The sequence below is a fragment of the Sapajus apella genome, unplaced genomic scaffold (assembly GCF_009761245.1).
Source record: "Sapajus apella isolate SASKATOON/1434 unplaced genomic scaffold, GSC_monkey_1.0 scaffold138, whole genome shotgun sequence".
Lineage (NCBI taxonomy): Eukaryota > Metazoa > Chordata > Mammalia > Primates > Cebidae > Sapajus > Sapajus apella.
Window position 1 is genome coordinate 2,839,072 of NW_022437078.1, and position 20,518 is coordinate 2,859,589.

General features: G+C 38.0%; 1 protein-coding gene across 6 annotated transcripts in view; it reads left to right on the plus strand.

Moving 5' to 3' along the window:
- The window catches only part of SGCD (sarcoglycan delta), a 649,492-nt gene that overhangs the window by 618,277 nt on the left and 10,697 nt on the right, over positions 1-20,518 (plus strand). The window lies entirely within an intron of this gene.

A 20,518-nucleotide genomic window follows, 5' to 3' on the forward strand; every position in this document is an offset into this window, starting at 1 on the left:
GAAGCATTCCATTTGAACTCTGGCCATAGACAAGGATGCCCTCTCTCACCTCTCCTATTCAATATAGTATTGGAAGTTCTAGCCAGAGCAATCAGGCAAGAAAAAAAAAAATAAAGGAAATTCACTTAGGAAAGGAGGAAGTCAAATTGTCTCTATTTATAGATGACATGATTGTATATTTAGAGGAACCTATCATCTCAGCCCAAAGTCTCCTTAACCTGATAAGCAACTTCAGCAAAGTCCAGGATATAAAATTAATGTGCAGAAATTACAAGCATATAAATACACCAATAACAGACTGAAAGAGAGCCAAATCAAGAACCAACTGCCATTCACAATTGCTACAAAGAGAATAAAATACCTATGAATGAAACAAAGGATGTAAAGGACCTCTTCAAGGAGAACTACAAGCCACTGCTCAAGGAAATAAGAGATGACAGAAACAGATTGAAAAACATTCCATGCTCATGGTTAGAAAGAATCAATACTGTGAAAATTATTGTACTGCCCAAAGTAATTTATAGATTCAACACTATCCCCATCAAGCTACCTATGATCCTCCTCACAGAACTGGAAAAAACCACCTTAAACTTCATATGGAATGAAAAGAGAGCCCACATATCCAAGTCATTTCAAAGCAAAAAGAACAAAGCCAGAGGCATCATTCTACCTGACTTCAGACTATACTACAAGGCTACAGTAATCAAAACAGCAAGGTACTGGTATCAAAACAGAGATACAGACCAATCGAACAGAACAGAGGCCTCGGAGGCAACGCCACACATCTATAACCATCTGATGTTTGGCAAACCTCACAAAAACAAGCAATGGGGAAAGGATTCCCTGTTTAATAAATGGTGTTCGGAAAACTGACTAACCATGTGCAGAAAACAAACTGGAACCCTTCCTGACACCTTACACTAAAATTAACTCCAGATGGATTAAAGACTTAAACATAAGACCTAACACCATAAAAACCCTAGAAGAAAACCTAGGCAAAACCTTTCAGGACATAGGCATAGGCAAGGACTTCATGACTAAACACCAAAAGCATTGGCAACAAAAGCCAAAATAGACAAATAGGATCCAATTAAACTCCAGAGTGTCTGCACGGCAAAAGAAACAATCATTAGAGTGAACCAGCAACCAACAGAAAAAAAATTTTGCAATCTACCCATCTGACAAAGGACTAATATCAGAATCTATAAAGAACTAAAACAGATTTACAAGAAACAAACAAACCAACCCATTCAAAAGTGGGTGAAGGATATCAACAGACACTTTTCAAAAGAAGACATATATGAGGATAACAAACATATGAAAAACTGTTCATCATCACTGGTCATTAGAGAAAGGCAAATCAAAACCACACTGAGATACCATCTCACACCAGTTAGAATGGCAATCATTAAAAAATCTGGAGACAACAGATGCTGGAGAGGATGTGGAGAAATAGGAACACTTTCATACTGTTGGTGGGAGTGTAAATTAGTTCAACCATTGTGGAAGACAGTGTGGCGATTCCTCAAGGACCTAGAAATAGAAATTCCATTTGACCCAGCAATCCCATTACTGAGTATATATCCAAAGGATTATAAATCGTTCTATTATAAGGACACATGCACATGAATGTTCACTGTGGTACTGTTTACAATAGCAAAGATGTGGAACCAACACAAATGCCCATTGATGATAGACTGGACAGGGAAAATGTGGCATATATACACCATGGAATACTATGCAGCCATAAAAAACAATGAGTTCTTGTCCTTTGTAGGGACAGGGATGAACCTGGAAACCATCATTCTCAGCAAACTGACACAAGAACAGAAAATCAAACACCACATGTTCTCACTCATAGGCAGGTGTTGAACAATGAGAACACATGGACAGAGGGAGGGGAGCATCACACACTGGAGTCTGTTGGGGTGGGGAATAGGGGAGGGACAGCGGGGGGTGGGGAGTTGCGGAGGGATAACATGGGGAGAAATGCCAGATATAGGTAATGGGGATGGAGGCAGCAAACCACACTGCCATGTATATACCTATGCAACAATCCTGCATGTTCTTCACATGTACCCCAGAACCTAAACTGCAATAAAATATATAAAAAATAACAAAAGAAATCATCAGTTCTAACTAGTTTGAGGAGGGAATGGCACAGCAATCACTTACTGCCATATCCTAAGTCTGTACCTACATTTCCACATTCAATCTTTATAACAGTGCTACAAAGAAGATACCAACGTCTCCTTTGAACATGAGAAAACAGCTCAGCCTCAAAAAGCCTTCTCCGAGGTCAAACATCCAGCAAATGAGGTTTGGACTCAAAATCCTGAGTCTGAAGCTCAAGCTTTAAAAAACTATCTTACATTCCCTTCCAAGAAATTTGGAATAAAAGCTAGTAAGGTGGCATGAAATTGCTAATAAATTTGAATAATACGGTATTTAAGAGATTTAAGAGGGGAAAACTATGGTCCTTATGGAAAATCTAAAAGATAACATAACAAAATATGGTGCTAGCATCACATTTTTTTCTAAGTTCAGTGAAAAATAACACTACTGACATTGCCAATTCTAATGCCACTAGACTGAAATAATAATCTTAAGTTGTTCAGAATCATACCAAGAAGGGAAAGAAAGAAGTGCTTATTTGGCCCTGGACCTTGCTCAGAACGTAGCAAGAACATTGCATTCAACACAAGGTAGCAGGTTCTAAGAGGGAAGTCAATTCAAACAAATATTTACCAAACACCAGGGAATATCCTTGATGCTGGGCACTAATCAAGTAGAATTATCACCTTTACAGAGCTTATTCTAGAGGAAGAGAAATTTTAAAAAGTAAAGAGACAAATAATTGCAAATTGTGTCCACTGACATGAAGGAGATGTCACTAAGTAATAGAAGGGATGGTCAGGGAAGGCATCTCCAAAGAAGTGACATTTAATTGAGTCTTGAAGAATGAGAAGGAAATGGATAGATCAAGAGTGAGAGTAGAAGGTGGGCCTCCCATGTTCTGCAGGATAAGATGACCAAGTTCACTCTAGTCTACTTGCTGGAGAATCTGTCAACTATCCTCTTTTGCCTGGATAAAGAAAGTTTCCAAATAGCCAGAATGTTTGTCTTTATAAACTGTATGTATTCCCCTATGGAAGCTGCAGATGATATAGGTTACAGGAAGATGTTTTTACCCAATATATAAGCTACTTTTAAACAATCAGAACTATGGAATATTATTAAAACATACTAGTGAGGAATCAGAGACCTAGGTTTAATTTACAACTCTCTAGGCACATGGTCTTAGCCACAATGTTTAACCTCTCTGAACCTCTCTCTCTTGCCTCTTGCCACAAATAGAGCTGTACTGAATACCAGCTGGGATGCCAAACTCAAAAAGCACATGGATGGTATACAATATGGATTCACTGGTGCTGTATGAATCTAAATCTGTCACTGATACTTACCATGGACTTTAGCTGGAAAACCCTAGGCCTCTGAGATTTTTTTGAATCAGACTCTGATAAGGCTTAACTCAAAAACAGAAGATGAGTTGCAAGGGTTGCAGGAAAATGATGTCATAATTTTGCTCTCAAAATTATTAATATCCAGGCTGAAAACTAATTGGATCATGGAATTCAACATGATAGTAGCCAATACCATGCTCTTACAGTTGCCTAGCGTTAAAATCTCACTCACCATCACTTCAAATGGCCCATTACATTGATACAGATCAGGCTCTTCAAAATGGCTGTTGGTTCATTAGTGTTTATCAAACAGCACAGCTAAAATATGGGAACAATTTTAAAGCAGTTTTCTTCAAGTAGAAAATTAAACTTTGAGCTCTTGAAGATTCAATGAGTGCTAATGAACTTCAGATCAATGAAGAAATTGTTTGAAAAATACATACACTTTAAACACTGCCATGAATAACATCACCTTCTTAGAGATACACAAGTTTTGAGTTAAAGAATCCTACTGATTTGCTAAAGTTTTATTAGTAGCATTTGACAGTAGTATTACAGTGGCAACACAGAAGTATAATGGGCCTACATGGTGGGCACTGTAGATTTTTATTTTATCAGATATGTTAACTTAGCTACTGGGGTTGTAGCTTGGGCTACCTGTCCTCAGAAGCAATATCCTAAACCATGCTATTCTCATCAGTGGAATGGCAGGGTTGCCTATTAATGTCTGAAGATCTGCTAAGTCAGTCCACATCAATGGTTCTCAACCACCTCCTTAAAGAAAAATTTAAAAGTCAATACATGCTCTGGCATCCTGATTTAATTTGCATGGGGTGTGACCCAAGCTTCAAACGCCCCCCTTGTGATTCTGACCACATTGAAATTTCCCAGCCAATCTCAGAACTCCCCAAGTGCAGCTGCTTTGATTGACCAAAACTACTGAACTTTACCTTCCTACAAGTTTTTTTAAGGTATTTCCCTTTCAATCATAACCTTCTCTGCTTATTATTTTTCTCAAACTTATAACACACAGAGTAATCCCAGGTGTTAGTGTGAAACTGCTGTTTCCTAGGAAGGACTGGAGCTAACCTCTTCTATTTCACCTACCACATATATTATTTAGTTTTATGATGTTCTGAAGGTTGCTCCCCAAAGTAACAAAAGCCATTGTCTCCATTCTCTGAGGATGGAAACAAAATATGATCTAAAAGCTTGTCTAGGTTTGGAAGTGATTAATGTAGATTCTTATGATGAAGGAAATGAAAACAAGAAATCTGGGTAAGTAATCACTGTTTCAACAAAAACAATTTCAACAAAAAATGAGTCTGAGACAGAGAACAAACTGATAATGCCAAGAGCAAATAAATTATTCTCTGAGTTTTCAAAATAGACCTTGTAATAACATTTAAAGTTTTGTGGGGTTTTTTGATTCATGAGACTTCCAAGTACAGCCATGAAGGAAAGAGACCCAGTTGTTGGCCCATCTTTCACAGGTACATTAAGTGGAATGTGAGCTGAGGAGAGGTTTTAACTAAATGCAGAAATATGCCATGAAAGGAGGATTTGATAGAGAAAAATCTCAGCTTCATAAACCTGGGAAAGATGACCAATTTTCTCCTTGCCATATTCCCTGGGCCAAAAACTGCACGTCTTCAAACAGGAGCTGTGAAACTCTCTCAGAGGGTAACAGAGGCTGGGCACACTGGCACTCTGGTCAGGGCTTTGCCTCATGTCTATTCATAGAAACGAGAGCATTTCAGAAGAAATGTTTACCTTGGTAGGATGCAGTCTATATGGCAAATTGGCTAGACGGTTCCTCGACTGCACCTTCCTAGTCTCACCAGTCAGAAAGAGACAGTGGATGCTCCATGGAATCCAATTATGTTTTCAGGAATTTTTTCCCTTGAGGTTTTATACACAAAGTTCCATTAACTCAGCAATACATAAATATACCACCAACCACAATCAAATGCACCTCCCACTTTACTAACTCTAGCCCTGCAGGTCCACATTGCTGCTTGATGGCTCAAACATTTCCAAGCCAACATATTTCAAAGTAAACTCACAATATTCTGTCCTTATACTCTATAAGCAGTCTGCCCTTCCCTCTCTCAGTGGCTGGCCTCCACCATCTACCAGTAATAAAATCCACAACACTGGAAATCAGCCTTGATCTAGTCATCACCAAATCCAAATGATCATCTTCTCCCACCTGGATAATAACAGACTCCTAGCTACTTTCCTTGCAGCCCTCTTGCTACCTCTTATGAACTCTCGACTCTGTTATAGAAACAGAAAAAACTGGACATAGATAGATTTACTATAAGAAATTGACTCACGCAACTACAGATGCTGAAAAGTCCCATGATCTGCTGTCTGCAAGCAGGAGACCTGGGAGAGCTAATGGTGTTGCTCCAGTTCAAGTCAGAAGGCCTGAGAACCATAGAGTAAATGGCATTAATATAAATTCCAATCTGAAGGCAGAAGACTAATGTCTCAAGTAGGCAGGCAGGCAACGTTCTCTCTTACTCAGTTTTTTGTTCTATACAGGTCATCAATAGATTAGATGAAACCCACCCGCATTAAAAAGGACCCTGCTTTACTCTTCAGATTCAAATGTTAATCTCATCTAGAAACACACTCACAGACACATCTAGAATAATGTTTGACCAAATGTATGGGTACCCTGTGGTTTAGTTGATAAATAAAATTAACCATCACAGCAATCTTTTGCCCCCTTATACCATCACTCCATTTAAAATTCTTATTCTGCAAAGCTATACCTCATTAGCTTCCTACCACTTATTTTTCTTTTTATTTATTTTTGTTTGTTTGTTTGTTTAGAGATGGAGTTTTTGCTCTGGTACCTAGGCGGGAATGCAGTGGCACTATCTTGGCTCACTGCAACCTCTGCCTCCTGGGTTTAAGCAATTCCCCTGCCTCAGCCTACCAAGTAGCTGGGATTACAGGCACCTGCCACCATACCCGGTTAGTCTTTGTATTTTTAGTAGAGATGGGGTTTCACCATGTTGCCCAGGCTGGTCTTGAACACTCGACCTCAGGTGATCCACCTGCCTCAGCCTCCCAAAGTGCTGGGATTACATGCATAAGCCACCGCGCCTGACCCTACCTCTTATTAATACCACATTCTCTATCGACTTTCTTCAAATTTCTTCTAACCCATAAAATTATTTTCTTTCTACAAGTATGCTGCATGCTGGTCCCTCTGCATTTCTGTGTCCCCTTAAGCCCAGCACAATCAATGTTTATTAAATAAATCAACTAGCTCTACAATGGGAAAGAAGAGTGGATTCAAAATAATGTTTTTAATGGCCAAGCATGCCTTTCATAAAAGCAAATCTCAAAATGGTTTTGCTCTAGAGGACAGAATATCATTGTTTTCTGAGAGAAATAGCCTTCAAATGGGACTATCCAGTCCATTTCTTAAATCTTTAGAGTAGAAGCCTAGAATATTATGCATAGATATTTCAGCAGATCTCTACAAACTCAGCAGCTTCATTGGTAAAATTTAAATACCTATTTCAGATAAGGAGGAGCTTCAGTTTCAAAGTGACCCTTATTTGACTTAGAAATAGAACTTACATAATTAGAGAAGATTATATTCCTTCTTCCTATTTTCTGGTGCCTATTTTATTTAAGCCTATTTCTATAATGCAAGTTGAAATTGGTTCCACTGAGTACCATGTGTTCAAGCCAACGCAGGCATTTAAAACAGGGGTACCTCAGTTACAATGGTGCACACCTATAATCCCAGCTACTCTGGAGGCTAAGGCAGGATTGCTTGAGCCCAGCAGTTTAAAACCAGCCTGGGCAACATAGTGAGACCCCTGTTTCTAAAAATAAAAATAAAATAGGAATAACAAGGTGGGGTGGATTTATAATGTAGCAGCCTAGCTGAGCTGGAACTGCATTTCCCCAGATCCTTCCCTGAGTGAGCACAGCTGTATGAGGTTTGGAAGGTTAGCGGGCAGCATCTGTCATACTCCTGTGCTGGAAAATCAGTGCAGAGCCACAGGCAGTGTTGGAGATCACCTGCTCAATCACTTTCTTAGTGTGGGACAGCAGCCAGGACTTTATCTTTTGGCTCCCACCAATTCTCTTCCAGCTTCTCCAACTCCTGGGCTATGTGCATGCTGAGTTACAGGAAGAAAGACAGAAGTGGTGGGAGATTGTCGTGGGTTCCAGCTCATCATTGTTCTTCCCCACTTCATATCCATCTTTTTATCCTGACTTCTGCCCCAGTGACTTCAAGCTCCAGCATCAGACACAAAGACAACCTTGCTTAGATTGTTTAACCAGGTCTCCCAAATGTGTAAGGACAGATTCCTATAATAAACCAAATTATTATCTCATTCATAGATGTTATCTTTCTCTAATTGAGCGTTGATCAATAAACTTCCATGGAATTTTCTAGCAAATTAACAACTCTTCAGCCAGATGAAATTCTTAGAAAGTTGGCACATCCATAATTTAAAAAGAAGTTGTCAACTTTTAAAGTTGAGGTGATGTCAAATTTCATCTTTTGAAAAAACCAGAAACCTGGACATCTAGTGCAACACCATTTGTAGTTTTAAGTACCCTGATCAGCCCACCCTCTGAAAACAATTAAGATTATTCAGCATTCAAACCCTAAAGGAGCATGAGAACACAGAGATATCATATGATTGTTGAGGCCCCTTTAACTTTATAGATTTTGCTAATCTAGATGCAATTTAGCTTCAGTTTTCATGGCCTCCTGGGTTATGGGCACAAAACAAATCTCGGTGTTCACTGAAATGGGGAGTCTTAGACACCTCACAGATGAAATTGTATTCCCCCAAGTACTAAAGCCTCAGGGTAAGGGCGAAATAGAATCTAATCTGCCTACTCTTCCCTATCTGGCCCTTCCACTCAGAGAACAACAGGGGAAATTGACTGTCTTGAACCTCAGCACCGAATGAAAAGGGAAAAAATACATCTCTCTACCACTTGATAACTTCAGACTGGCCTTCACTGTGGTTTGTAGCCTGGCTGAATTAATATTACCTGGATGGGCCTAAAACTTTAAGCAAAGTTTACAGTGGGTCCAAGTTCATGGTGGCACCAGTGAGTGATGGAAACAAATGCAAATCCTCTCTAGAGAAAACCATCTTAAATGCAGATAATTTCTGCAGATAAAAATCCAAGCAATATGAACTCATGGTCAAGAAGTACAAAACACACTCAGAAACAAGGCACCATGAGCAAGAGAGCAGGCACGAAAACAAGGCGGCCAATGTAGACCACAAAGTCTTCAGTTATCAGAATTAGCAGAGGGAAAAAACAAAGTATGCTTACTATGCATAAAGAAACACAAGAATAAATTAAAAGAGTAAAAAAATAAAAGCATATAAAAATAACTAAAAAGGAAACCATATTTCTAGAAATGAAAATATAATCTCAAAAAGCAAAATTGCAATAATATGGTGAGAAATAAAGAGAAAAATTAATATGAACATATATCTGAAGAATTACCTCAAGAAAGACAGAAGAATAGGAATTCTACAGTAAGAACATCTAATCCAAGTCACAGAATGAATGAGGAAAGACAAGGGCAAGAACAGTTTTTAAGATGTGTTAGCTGAGTATTGTCTTCAAGTGATGAAAGACACAAGTCCCAAAATTTAAAGAGTAAAAAAAATTCAAATACTGCAAATAAAGTGAAATTTACATCCAAACATATCAGAATGACCCTATAGACCATCAGAGATAAAAAGCAGTAGGAGAGAAAAAAAAAAAAAAAAACAAGTAGAAGTTCTGGGATTGAAGTTAGACTGACAGCTGACTTCATCACAACAATGAGAAGCAGAATCTGGAGAAATAGTACCTTCAATACCTGAGAGAAAATAACTGTCAGTGTAGTATTGTGGATATAGCCAAAATCCCTCTCACAAAGGAAGGCAAATTAAAGATCTATTCCAGAGAAACAAAACTGGGTGCTTATTCAGAAGACATTTACTGAAAGAAAATATCAAGGATTATTTTGATATTGGAAAGCCTAAGGTAACAGAAGGAATAACTAAAGAAAGAGGTAAATAACACAGGCATACATAAATGCTGACTGTATAAACCATAGTCTTTCAGGATTAAAGAACACAAAACCAGGATACATAATAACAATAACACATAAATCAAGAATAGTGAATTTGGACAGTTAGATTAAAAAGGAAATCCATTAAAGACGCAATATTGTTCGTATTAACTCTCCCCAAAATTTATCTTTGTATTTAACACAATCCCAGTGTAAATCCCAACAGGTTTTTTTTAACTGACAAGTTAATTTTAAGATTTATATGGAAAAGGGTAGGACTTAGAATAGCCAAAACAATCTTGTTTTCCTTTTGCAAATGTTAAGGGACTCATACTATTTGATTTTAAGGCTAATTGTAAAGCTAAGAGAATTAAGACAGCCAGGTAGCAGCCTGAGGCTAAACAGACCACATAGTTTAGAAATAGACCACACATATATGCTTAATTGATTTTCAACAAAAGCATCAGTGCTGTTCAATGGGGAAAGAATTATCTTTTCAACAAATGGAGCTGGAGCAAGTAGATAAACCTATTAGAAAAAAATGAACACTATTCTTTCATTCAAGATGGATCTTAAATTTAAGCATAAATGCTAAAACTATAAAGATTCTAGAAGAAAACATGGGAAGAGTATCTTTGTGACCTTAGGGTAGTCAATGGTTTATTAGAGAAGGCATAAAAGTACTAAATATTGCAAATATTGATAAATTGAAATTTATCAAATTTTTAGCTACTCATTAAAAGATACTACTTAAAAATGAGAAGGAAACTCATGGATTGGGAGAAAATACTTGAAATATATATGAAAAAGAATTTTTACCCAGGATATTTAACAAATTAATAACAAAAATACAAGTACCCCAATTGTAAAAAGGTTGGGTGAGAGATTTAAATAGGTCCTTCCAAATAAACATATTTGAACAGCCAATAATCACATGAAAAGATTTCTAACATTAGTATCAGCAAAGTGAAAATCATAATTAGGTACTATTTTATTATGTAGCCACCAAAATTTCTATTAAAAAGGCACTCAACATCAACAGTGATATGAATGTAAAACTGCAAAACTATCTTGGAAAACAGCTTGACAATTTCCAGTTGTATTATTCATTTATAGCTGTGTAACACATTACCCTAAAACTTAGCAGTTTAAAACCACAGATATTTATTATCTTTCATTTTCTGTAGGTCAGGAATATAGGTGTAGCTTAGCTGATGCCTCTGATTCAAGATCTTTTATGAGGTTGCAGTTAAGCTATTGGACAGGGCTGTGCTCTTATCAAACACTGGACTAGGGGAGGATCCATTTCCAAAGACACTCTGGTGGTCATTGGCAGGATTAAGTTCTCTGGAAACTGTTGGACTGAACACCTTAGTTTTTCATGGGCTCATGGCCTCCCCTCCCTCAGTTTCTTGGGCCACTCCACAGGGCAGCTATCCACAGTTGCCAGCTTCCCCATGGATTGAAAGAATGAGAACACAAGCCTAAGATGGAAGCCACAGTCTTTTTACATCTTAAGCTTGTGTGATATCCCATTAAATTTGCTATATTCTATTTGTGTAGAAGCAAGTCACTATGTCCAGCCCACAGTGAGGAGAGAGAATAACACAGGGAATGAATACCAGGAGACAAGGATTCCTGGGGACCATCTTAGATGCTGCCTCCCACACACAGTAAAGACATGCCCATCTTATAACCTAGTCATTTTACTCAAAGCTGCCTATTCAAGAGAAATGAAAACTTTTTCTCAAAAAGACTTGTGTAAGAATGTTCACAGTACTTTCTACAAAATAGCCACAAACTAGAAACAACCAGATGTCAATTAACAGTAGAATGGGTAAACAAATCATGGTCTATTCATGCAATCAACCACTACCAAGCAATAAAAAGAATGAACAACTGATGAACAGAACCATATGGGAGAATCTCTGAAGTTTCAAAAATCACAAAAGAGTAAAAACTATAATTCTCATTACATGAAGTTCTAAAACAAGCATGACTTATCTGTGGTGCTAGAAATCAGAAGAATGCTTGCCTCTGGAGGGGGGTGGGTGTGACTGCAGACAAGCATGCGGTGACTTTCTAGGGTAGTGGTATTGGATGCCATAGTGATTACCTGAAACTATATACTTATCAAAATTCATCAAAGCATGTAATTCAGATTTGTGCACATTACTGTATGTTTTACGTCAATAAAAACTCATCTGAAACGTTTAAAAATTCACTTAGGCCGGGCGCGGTGGCTCAAGCCTGTAATCCCAGCACTTTGGGAGGCCGAGGCGGGTGGATCACGAGGTCAAGAGATCGAGATCATGCTCGTCAACATGGTGAAACCCCGCCTCTACTAAAAATACAAAAAATTAGCTGGGTATGGTGGCGCATGCCTGTAATCCCATTGACTCAGGAGGCTGGGGCAGGAGAATTGCCTGAACCCAGGAGGCGGAGGTTGCGGTGAGCCGAGATCGCGCCATTGCACTCCAGCCTGGGTAACAAGAGCGAAACTCTGTCTCAAAAAAAAAAAAAAAAAAATTCACTTATATGAAAGACATCTAAACCATAATGGAATAGTTGATATTTAAAATGACAGAAAAGTGTGTCCAAGCCAAATAACAGAAGCATAGTGAAACAACTATACTAACAGGCAAATTTTAGGGCAGAAAGCACTACAAGAAATAGAGAGAATCACTATATATTAAGATAAAGAAGACAGACCAATTCTAAGCTGGTATGCATCTAATAACATACCTTTTTAATAACTGTTAAATAAAACAGATAAAAATAGGCATGGATATTCAAAAAAATTTGAGTGGAACAATTAAATATCTTGAGTTAATAAGACATATAACATGCCACCAGCAACTAAGAACACACATTCTCTTCAGATAGGCATGGAAGATTTATAAAAATTGATATATACTGAGCCAAAAAGGTAAGTCTCAATTTTTATATTTTTTTTTTTTTTTGAGACAGACTCTCACTCTGTTGCCCAGCCTGGAGTGCAGTGGAGCAATTTTGGCTCACTGCAGCCTCCACCTTTAGGGTAGCTGGGATTACAAGCATGCACCATCACGCTCAGCTAATTTTTGTATTTTTAGTAGAGACGGGGTTTCACCATGTTGGCCAGTCTGGTCTTGAACTCCTGACCTCAGATGACCTGCCCGCCTTGGCCTCCCAAAGTGCTTAGGATTATAGGCATGAACCACTATACTCGGCCTCACGTTTTAAAGAATTGATGTTATACAGAAAATGTTCTCTATTATAAGATTGTCAGTTCAAAAACAATGTTCAAAAGTTCAAAATCAATTAAATACTAGCAATATCTAGAGATCTATACTAATAAATCTTACATATTTCAAAACTAAAGAACACCCTTCTGTAAAACTCATAGGCCAAAAGAGAAGTCTTACTAAAATTAGAAAATATTTATATCTATATTGTAAATATTCCTTTGGGATGCTGTCAAAGAAAAATCCGTAACCTTAAATGCATATATTAAAATCAGGAAAGGCAAAAGTTAACAAAACGGCACATTTTAAAACTTAAAACAACTGGAGAATTAACTGGGACAAGACAGATAAATTTATGAACTAGAAATAAACAAAAATAGATCAGATTGACAAACCCAAAAGTTAGCTCCTTGAAAGGACTAATAAAATAAACCTCTGGCAGTACTATTCAAGGGAAAAGGAAGACATGAATACAGCTATGTGGGACCAAAAAAAAAGACAGCTACAGGGAGCATTTTTTTCAATTTTTTTAAATTTTTATCAGTGCAAAGGAGAATAGCAGGGGGCATTTTAAAAATGAGGATATTATTTTTGAAAAACTTTCTCAACAAACTTTAAACCTTTATATGAAATGGAAAACCAAAGCTAGCTTACAAAAACCAACTGGAAAAAAAACACAAACCCTTTATGAGGCGATAATTATTTTTTTTAGTGGAAAATTCATGTATTTTTCATGCCCAGGGGTTTATCAGTGTGTTTAAACATACAAGGTACAAATAATTCTAATCTTTCATAAACAATTCTGGATTATAGAAGAATGATAGAACCTGACAGAGGTATTATAAGAAAGAAAAATTATAGAATACTCATTTATGAATACAGATGCAAATTACCAGAAAATATGAAATATTTCAAGAAATATATAGAAAAGATAATACATAATGACAAAGTTGGGCTCAGGCCAAAACCACAGAGTGAATAATTATTGGAAAATTAATATAATTCACCACATTAATATTTTAAGGAGATATATATTAATAGATATTCCATTATATATTATAAAATAGTACTGATTAAATAGTATATGATAAACTTCACATTAATTAATGATAGAAATTCTTGGCAAAATAAGAGTAGAAGAAAATCATCTTATTTTGTTAAAAGGCATTAGGAGAGAAAAATCGTAGAACAAAAAACATAGTTAATGGTAAATTGTTGAAAGTTTTCTCTTTAAGGTGAGGAAGAAGCAAGGTTTTCATTTCTTTACTTCTAATCAGTACTATATTGTATAGTCCTAGACAGTACAGTATAAAAGGAAAAAGAAATAGTATAAGAAATGACAGCTGGGCACAGTGGCTCATGCCTGTAATCCCAGCAATTTGGGAGGCCAAGGCTGGTGGATCACTTGAGGTCAGGAGTTCGAGATTAGTCTGGCCAACATGATGAAATCCCATCTCTACTAAAAATATAAAAATTAGCTGGGTGTGGTGGTGGGCACTTGTAGTCCCAGCTACTGGGAAGGCTGACGCTGCAGTGAGCTGAGATCGCAACACTGCACTCCAGCCTGGACAACAAGAGTGAAACTCTGTCTCAGAAATGAAAAGATATAAAACTTTGACAAATTAACATAATTTATAGTTGCAATGAAAACCTGAAATAACCTACAGACAGATTATGAAAAACAGTTTTAGGTGTTGACTTATAAGATCAACATACCAAAAAAGTCAATTGGGTATCTATATTCCAGGGAATAGAATGAGAAATACTTTTAAAAACAAAACATTTTCAATAGCTGCAATGGATATACTGAGCCCACCTAGAGGAAAATGTTAAACTATTGAAATATATCAAAGAAAACATCAGTAATTAGAGACAGCTATAGTGTTCATGGATTGAATTTGAATACCATCCAAATTCCAACAGGATTTTATTATGAAATTTAAGTTCATTCCGAAATTTATATGCAAGACCCAAGAATTACTAAGACATTCTTAAATAGGGTAGGAGGACTTGCCTTATGAAGTATAAAGAATTTTCAAACTAAGTAAGCTACAATATGCAATTAAACAATTTTTTGCCAAGAATAATGAAATAGACTAGAAACCCCCAAAAGAGAGCCATAAAGGTATGGAAATATTATTTAGGATGGAGCTAAATATTGGCTTTTTCAACATATATTGAGATAATCTGCATCTCTTTTGACCCCAACCTCAGACTAAACACAAAAATTAATGCCTGATAAATTAGAGACTTAAAGAAAAAAGAAAACATAAAACCTTTGAAAACAATATAGAAGAGCTTCATGACCTCAGTATAGGGACGGATTGCTCAAGTAAGACACAGAAAGCACAATCCCTATTACAAAAGACCATAAATTTGTCTGCATTAAAACGTAAAACTTCTGTTCATCCACAGATGCTAAATGTAAAAGACAAAACACAAATGGAAAGAAGAAATTGATAATACATAGAACTGCTTAATAGTTTTCAGATTCTATTAAGTATTCCACAATTCACACAAAAATTAAAAATTAGACAAAAAATAGAAATAAAATAGATGAAAACATTTCACTGAAAAAAATCCCAAATGGCTTATAAACAAATGACAAGATGCTAAACTCCATTAATAATTAGGGAAATGCAGTTTCAAAAGACAATGGCATCCCATTTCACATTCATTTTCTACTTAGCAGTATCAAATGTCAGCAGGAAAGTGGAACAGCTGGAATGTTGTACACTACTAGTGGAAAAGTCAATTGGAGCAATCACTTTGGAAAGCTTAATAAAACTACAGATATGCAGATCCTTAGGAGTAGCAAGTTCACTCTCCCACGTGAGTCTGAAAGAGACTTTTGCATTCAGGCATCAGGAGCCACACGCAAGAATGTTCATGGTTACACCATTTGTAAAAACAAAACCCGGAACCAATCCAGTGTCCAACAGTGGAATGGACAAATAAATCATGGTATATAATAACAACAGGGAAATTGAATAAATTACAGCTAAGTGCTAAAATGTAGAATAATCTCAGAAACACCATACTGAGGGAGGAAAAGGAAAGTCATTAAAGAATTATATATGTGGAATTATTCTGTGTGTAAAGTATGTAATAGTAGTATGTTATTTATGGATGCAAATTTAGTCATATTATAAAGAAAAGCAGGAAAACAGCAAACACAAAATTCCTAATAGTAGTCACTCCCCGGAAGGAAGAAAATAGAAGGGATCAGGAAGAGGAGATCAGGTTGCTACAAAATTTGTTTTTCCTTAAAAAAGATGGTAATTATACAAAACTGTTGTCATTCTTTATAACCATGTCAAAAAGCATGTCATTCTCTCGTTCCCTGCCCCCAACCCTGCCCCCCAGCCAAGATGGGTCTTTCTCTGTCTCCCAGGCTGGAATGCAGTGGCACAACTTCGACACACTGCAACCTCTGCCTCCCGGGCTCATGAAATTCTCCTGTCTTAGCTTCCCAAGTAGCTGGGATTACAGGCACCTGCCACCACACCATGCTAAATTTTTTTGTATTTTAGTAGAGACAGGCTTTTACCACGTTGGTCAGGCTAGTCTCGAACTCCTTACCTTGTAATTCTCCCGCCTTGGCCTCCCAAAGTACTGGGATTACAGGTGTGAGCCACTGTGCCCAGGCACCATTGTCATTCTTTATACTGTATTTATACTTTCATATTCTTTTGTCTCTATTCATAAAATTTAATAATTCAGATTAAAAATCAAAACATTTTAAATTAGAAAGCAATAAAATCAGAAGCCTTGGCAACCACTGGCCAAGTTAGATAGAACAGCAGCTGTCCCTGTAGACAGCATCTCTACCACCACATTCACATTTAGGCCAGTGCCACATACCGTAATTTACTGTTCTGGGAATGGCATTTTACTTATAGCTTTCTTACGGGTTAGTCATTGTCATCACCTATTTAGTCTTTGTGGGGGGCACTTGAGTTTATGACCCTTGGACTAGCGCAGTGCTTCCGAAAGTGTGGCTTCCCAAACAAGCAGCATCGGCATCACCTGGGAACTTGTTACAAATGTGGATGTTCAGGCACCCCTCTAGACTTACTGAATCAGCCACTGTGGAGAGGACCCAGCACTGTTTTCACAAGCCCACCAGGTGATCCTGATGCTCACATTTGAGAACCATCCTTCTAGAAGACATGACACAGCCTGGCCCAGCCCAGCTCTGGCCCCTATACTTCCTGGCCACTCCTCCTTTCTGCATCTCTTTAGTGAGGCTCTTCTTTCTCCTCTGAGAGGAACCTTGCATTTTCTCCTAATGGAAGTAGTGTTCTTTTCCAAGAGCCAGCAGGACCCTTAATTGCCACCCCATCAGGAGAAAACCTTCTTCCATTTTTCCTTACTACGTGCCATCTAAACAATTGTGTTGTGATTATCGATCTACAGGCAGAGGTTGACGGACATCACTTTAGAAGTGATGCTCTCTGCAGTTTTCACAAGGCTTTTGTAGGGGTGTATTAGTCTATTTTCATACTGCTATAAAGAACTGCCCGAGGCTGGGTAATTTATAAAGAAAAGATGTTTAGCTGACTCACAGTTCCCCAAGGCTAGGGAGGCCTCAGGAAACTTACATTCATGGTAGAAGGTTAAGGGGAAGCAAGGAACCTTCTTCACAAGGTGGCAGGAAAGAGAAGTACCAACCAAAGGGGGAAAGACCCTTATAAAATCATCAGATCTCATGAGAACTCACTATCATGAGAAAAGCATGGGGGCAACCATCCCCTGATTCAATTACCTCCCACCAAGCCTCTCCCATGACACTTGGGAATTATGGGAACTACAATATAAGCTGACATTTGGGTGGGGACACAGCCAAACCATATCAAGGAGCTTCATCTCGGTGGAAAGATTAGAATGTGAACAAAGTCTGTTAGGTCTGCCTGAACATCAAAGGACATCAAGCTGGACTATACAATAGAAAGCCTGTTACCTTTTTTGTCTCTGCTTCCAGGAAACCATCATCTCTGTTGTGTTGCAGCCTTTCACAATACAACACTTTCAGAGTAGCATCCTCTGTCTCAGCACCCTGGTTCCTCCATGGCTGAGATGAGGGGAAAGGCAGGAGTCATTTCTGAGTCTGTCTCTCTGGCCTGGGTCCCTCCTGCTAATCTCAGAGGCCTAGGGAGTAGGCAGGTATAAAGGGAATTCTAATACCTGTCTGAAATGCCAGTCAGTCCTGCATCTGATCAAGTTCTGTAAGCTCCATACTTTTTTCTGTTTCAAGCTTTCTTTTTCCCCAAACTATTGTGTTTATACTGAATCATTCACTTTGAACTCTATGTGCCAAGTGTGAACACGTTCCACATATCCTAAATTTGATATTGCTGATGTAGACTGTTTAAATAAGTTATGAGAAATACTGAATAACATGAAGTATGCATCACTTAGCCATATACAGTACTATTATCTCATTATTGTTTATATAGATTGGTTTTATAAATATAAGAATTTCTTGAAAAAAGAATTACAGAAAATAGGGGTGAAGATACAACACAAGGAAAGAAATACAGTTTTTCTGGAACTAATATGGTATAGTAAACAAATATTGGCTCTAGAGTCCACTAAACTAATTTCAAATCTTGATTCTGCCATTTTACTAGAAGTATAGCCATGAGCAAGTCACTGTACCTTTGATTCCTTGTTTGTATAATCAGCACTACAGAAACACCAGATTGATAGATTTTGGTGAGGATTAAATGAGATAACACATGTAAACCCCTTAGCAGTGTCACCACCTAGTAAACTCTCAATAAAATATAACTGATGTTTATGGCAAGAAATAAGACTGGCAAAACAGATCAGAACAAATTCCAAATGGAGTTCAGATCTCTTCTAAGGAACTTGTAGAACATATCCTACAAGTTTTGATAAGTAATATATTCAAAACTTACTTCAGGAAGATATTTTTTTGTGAGAAGTTCATTGGGAAAAAGGAAAAATTAGAGACAAAGCTTGGGAGAACAGTTACAATCGTCCAGGTTAGAGGTGACTCTTCCGTAAGCCCTCCCAGTGATTCTGATGCTCACATTTGAGAATCATTCTAAGAAATTTTTGGAACAAAAGAGGAGGGAAAGGAAGAAAAATTTGCCCATGATCATTTAGTGGCCAGTCCCTGGCTTGATTCTGAGAATGGAGAAGTTCTGACTTAAAAGCTAAGTTCACTAATGAAATAAGGGAGGGAGGGAAAAAGGAAGAAAGAGAAATGATGACAGGAGGACTCTCACCTGGAGAAGGAGATGATGGCAGTGTCACTGATAAGGGGTGTGCAGATAGTATTTTAAGAGTGCAAACCCATGCTACAAGGAGAAAGGTATCAGCATTAGCGGAAATGGAACGAGTTTTTAGAAAACCTAGGATAAACTGTGTACATCAGCTAGGCTGTATAGGAGACAAAAATTAGAGAGTGGCAAAACCCATCTTCATAACTCAAAAGTGAGAGGGAGTCAAGAGCACAGGGCAGCTCCACGGAGTTGGATTAAGGTTCTAGACCAGGCCGTACCGCACAGACATCACTTTCTGTTGCCCATCTTCTCCTGCTAATAAGATCCCCCCTCCCTGTTGCACTGACATTATCAAAGTGCAATGAGGTGAACCACAATAACGGGCAGAACTGCACCTGGTCCAGCACAACCTGGTGAAGGTCTTCAGAGGAGTGGAGGTGGGGAGTGGAGGATTTTTGCCACACACAAAGGAGCGAGACCACAGAAGAAAGAATTCTTTACAAAGAAACTCAGGCTAATCCTTTCCTAAATACTCCAGGACTGTTGCTGCTCATGATGACTTTTAGTTGAGTCATTGTAGAGCAAAAAAACTCAAGGGAGAAGGCTGCTGTCTGGAAGCAGTCCTCAAGAACCTTGACCCCAGAAATGTGGATGAGCTCTCTCTTGGTGTTTGTATAATGTGGCTGGGGGTTGCTCCATGGTGGGTCTCACTGGTCAGCTTGCTTTGTTTGCTGCTTACTGAGGCCCAAGAGGCTTTACCCTACCCAGAGGCAATGACAAAACAGAACAGAGAGTCAGCAGTGGGCAAGGAGAATGATGTTTCTTTTTAACAGTCAGAAGCACAGAAATTAAACTCGGGGAATGGGTCTGGATCCTAGTGTTTTGAGAACCATTGTTGAGGTCTCTGTTCCTAAGTTAGGATACTTTCTTTGTAACAGAGGAGGATCTTCATACATTCCTATCTGGTAATAGCATTAAAATCAATTGGGTATGATGGTTCATGCTTGTAATCCCAGCGCTTAAAGTGGCCAAGGAGGGAAGATCACTTGAGCCGAGGAACCTGAGACCAGCCTGGGCAACACAGCAAAACCCCATCTTTACAAAAAAATTAAAAATTAATGGCACATGGTGGCACATGCCCAGCTATTCAGGAGGCTGAGATGAGAGGATCACTTAAGCACAGGAATTTGAAACAGCAGTGAGCTGTAGCAGCCTGAGCAACAGGGTGAGACCCTGTTTCTAAGAAAAATGAAAATAAAATCTAGAATAGTTAGGGGATGGTTGAGTTTTAATGTTTTTCTCATTATATGAATTAGGCAAAAAGCTTCCTGAGGAGTATTATCCTGTTTTGCCATCGTAATTAGCATAGAATGTGGCTGATTCTCCTCTCGATTTATTTTTTATCTTACATACCATAAAATTCACTCATCTGAAAGTTTTCACAAATACACAGAGACCTGTCACCACCCTTGCCATCAAGTTCCATCACTCAAAACATGTTTT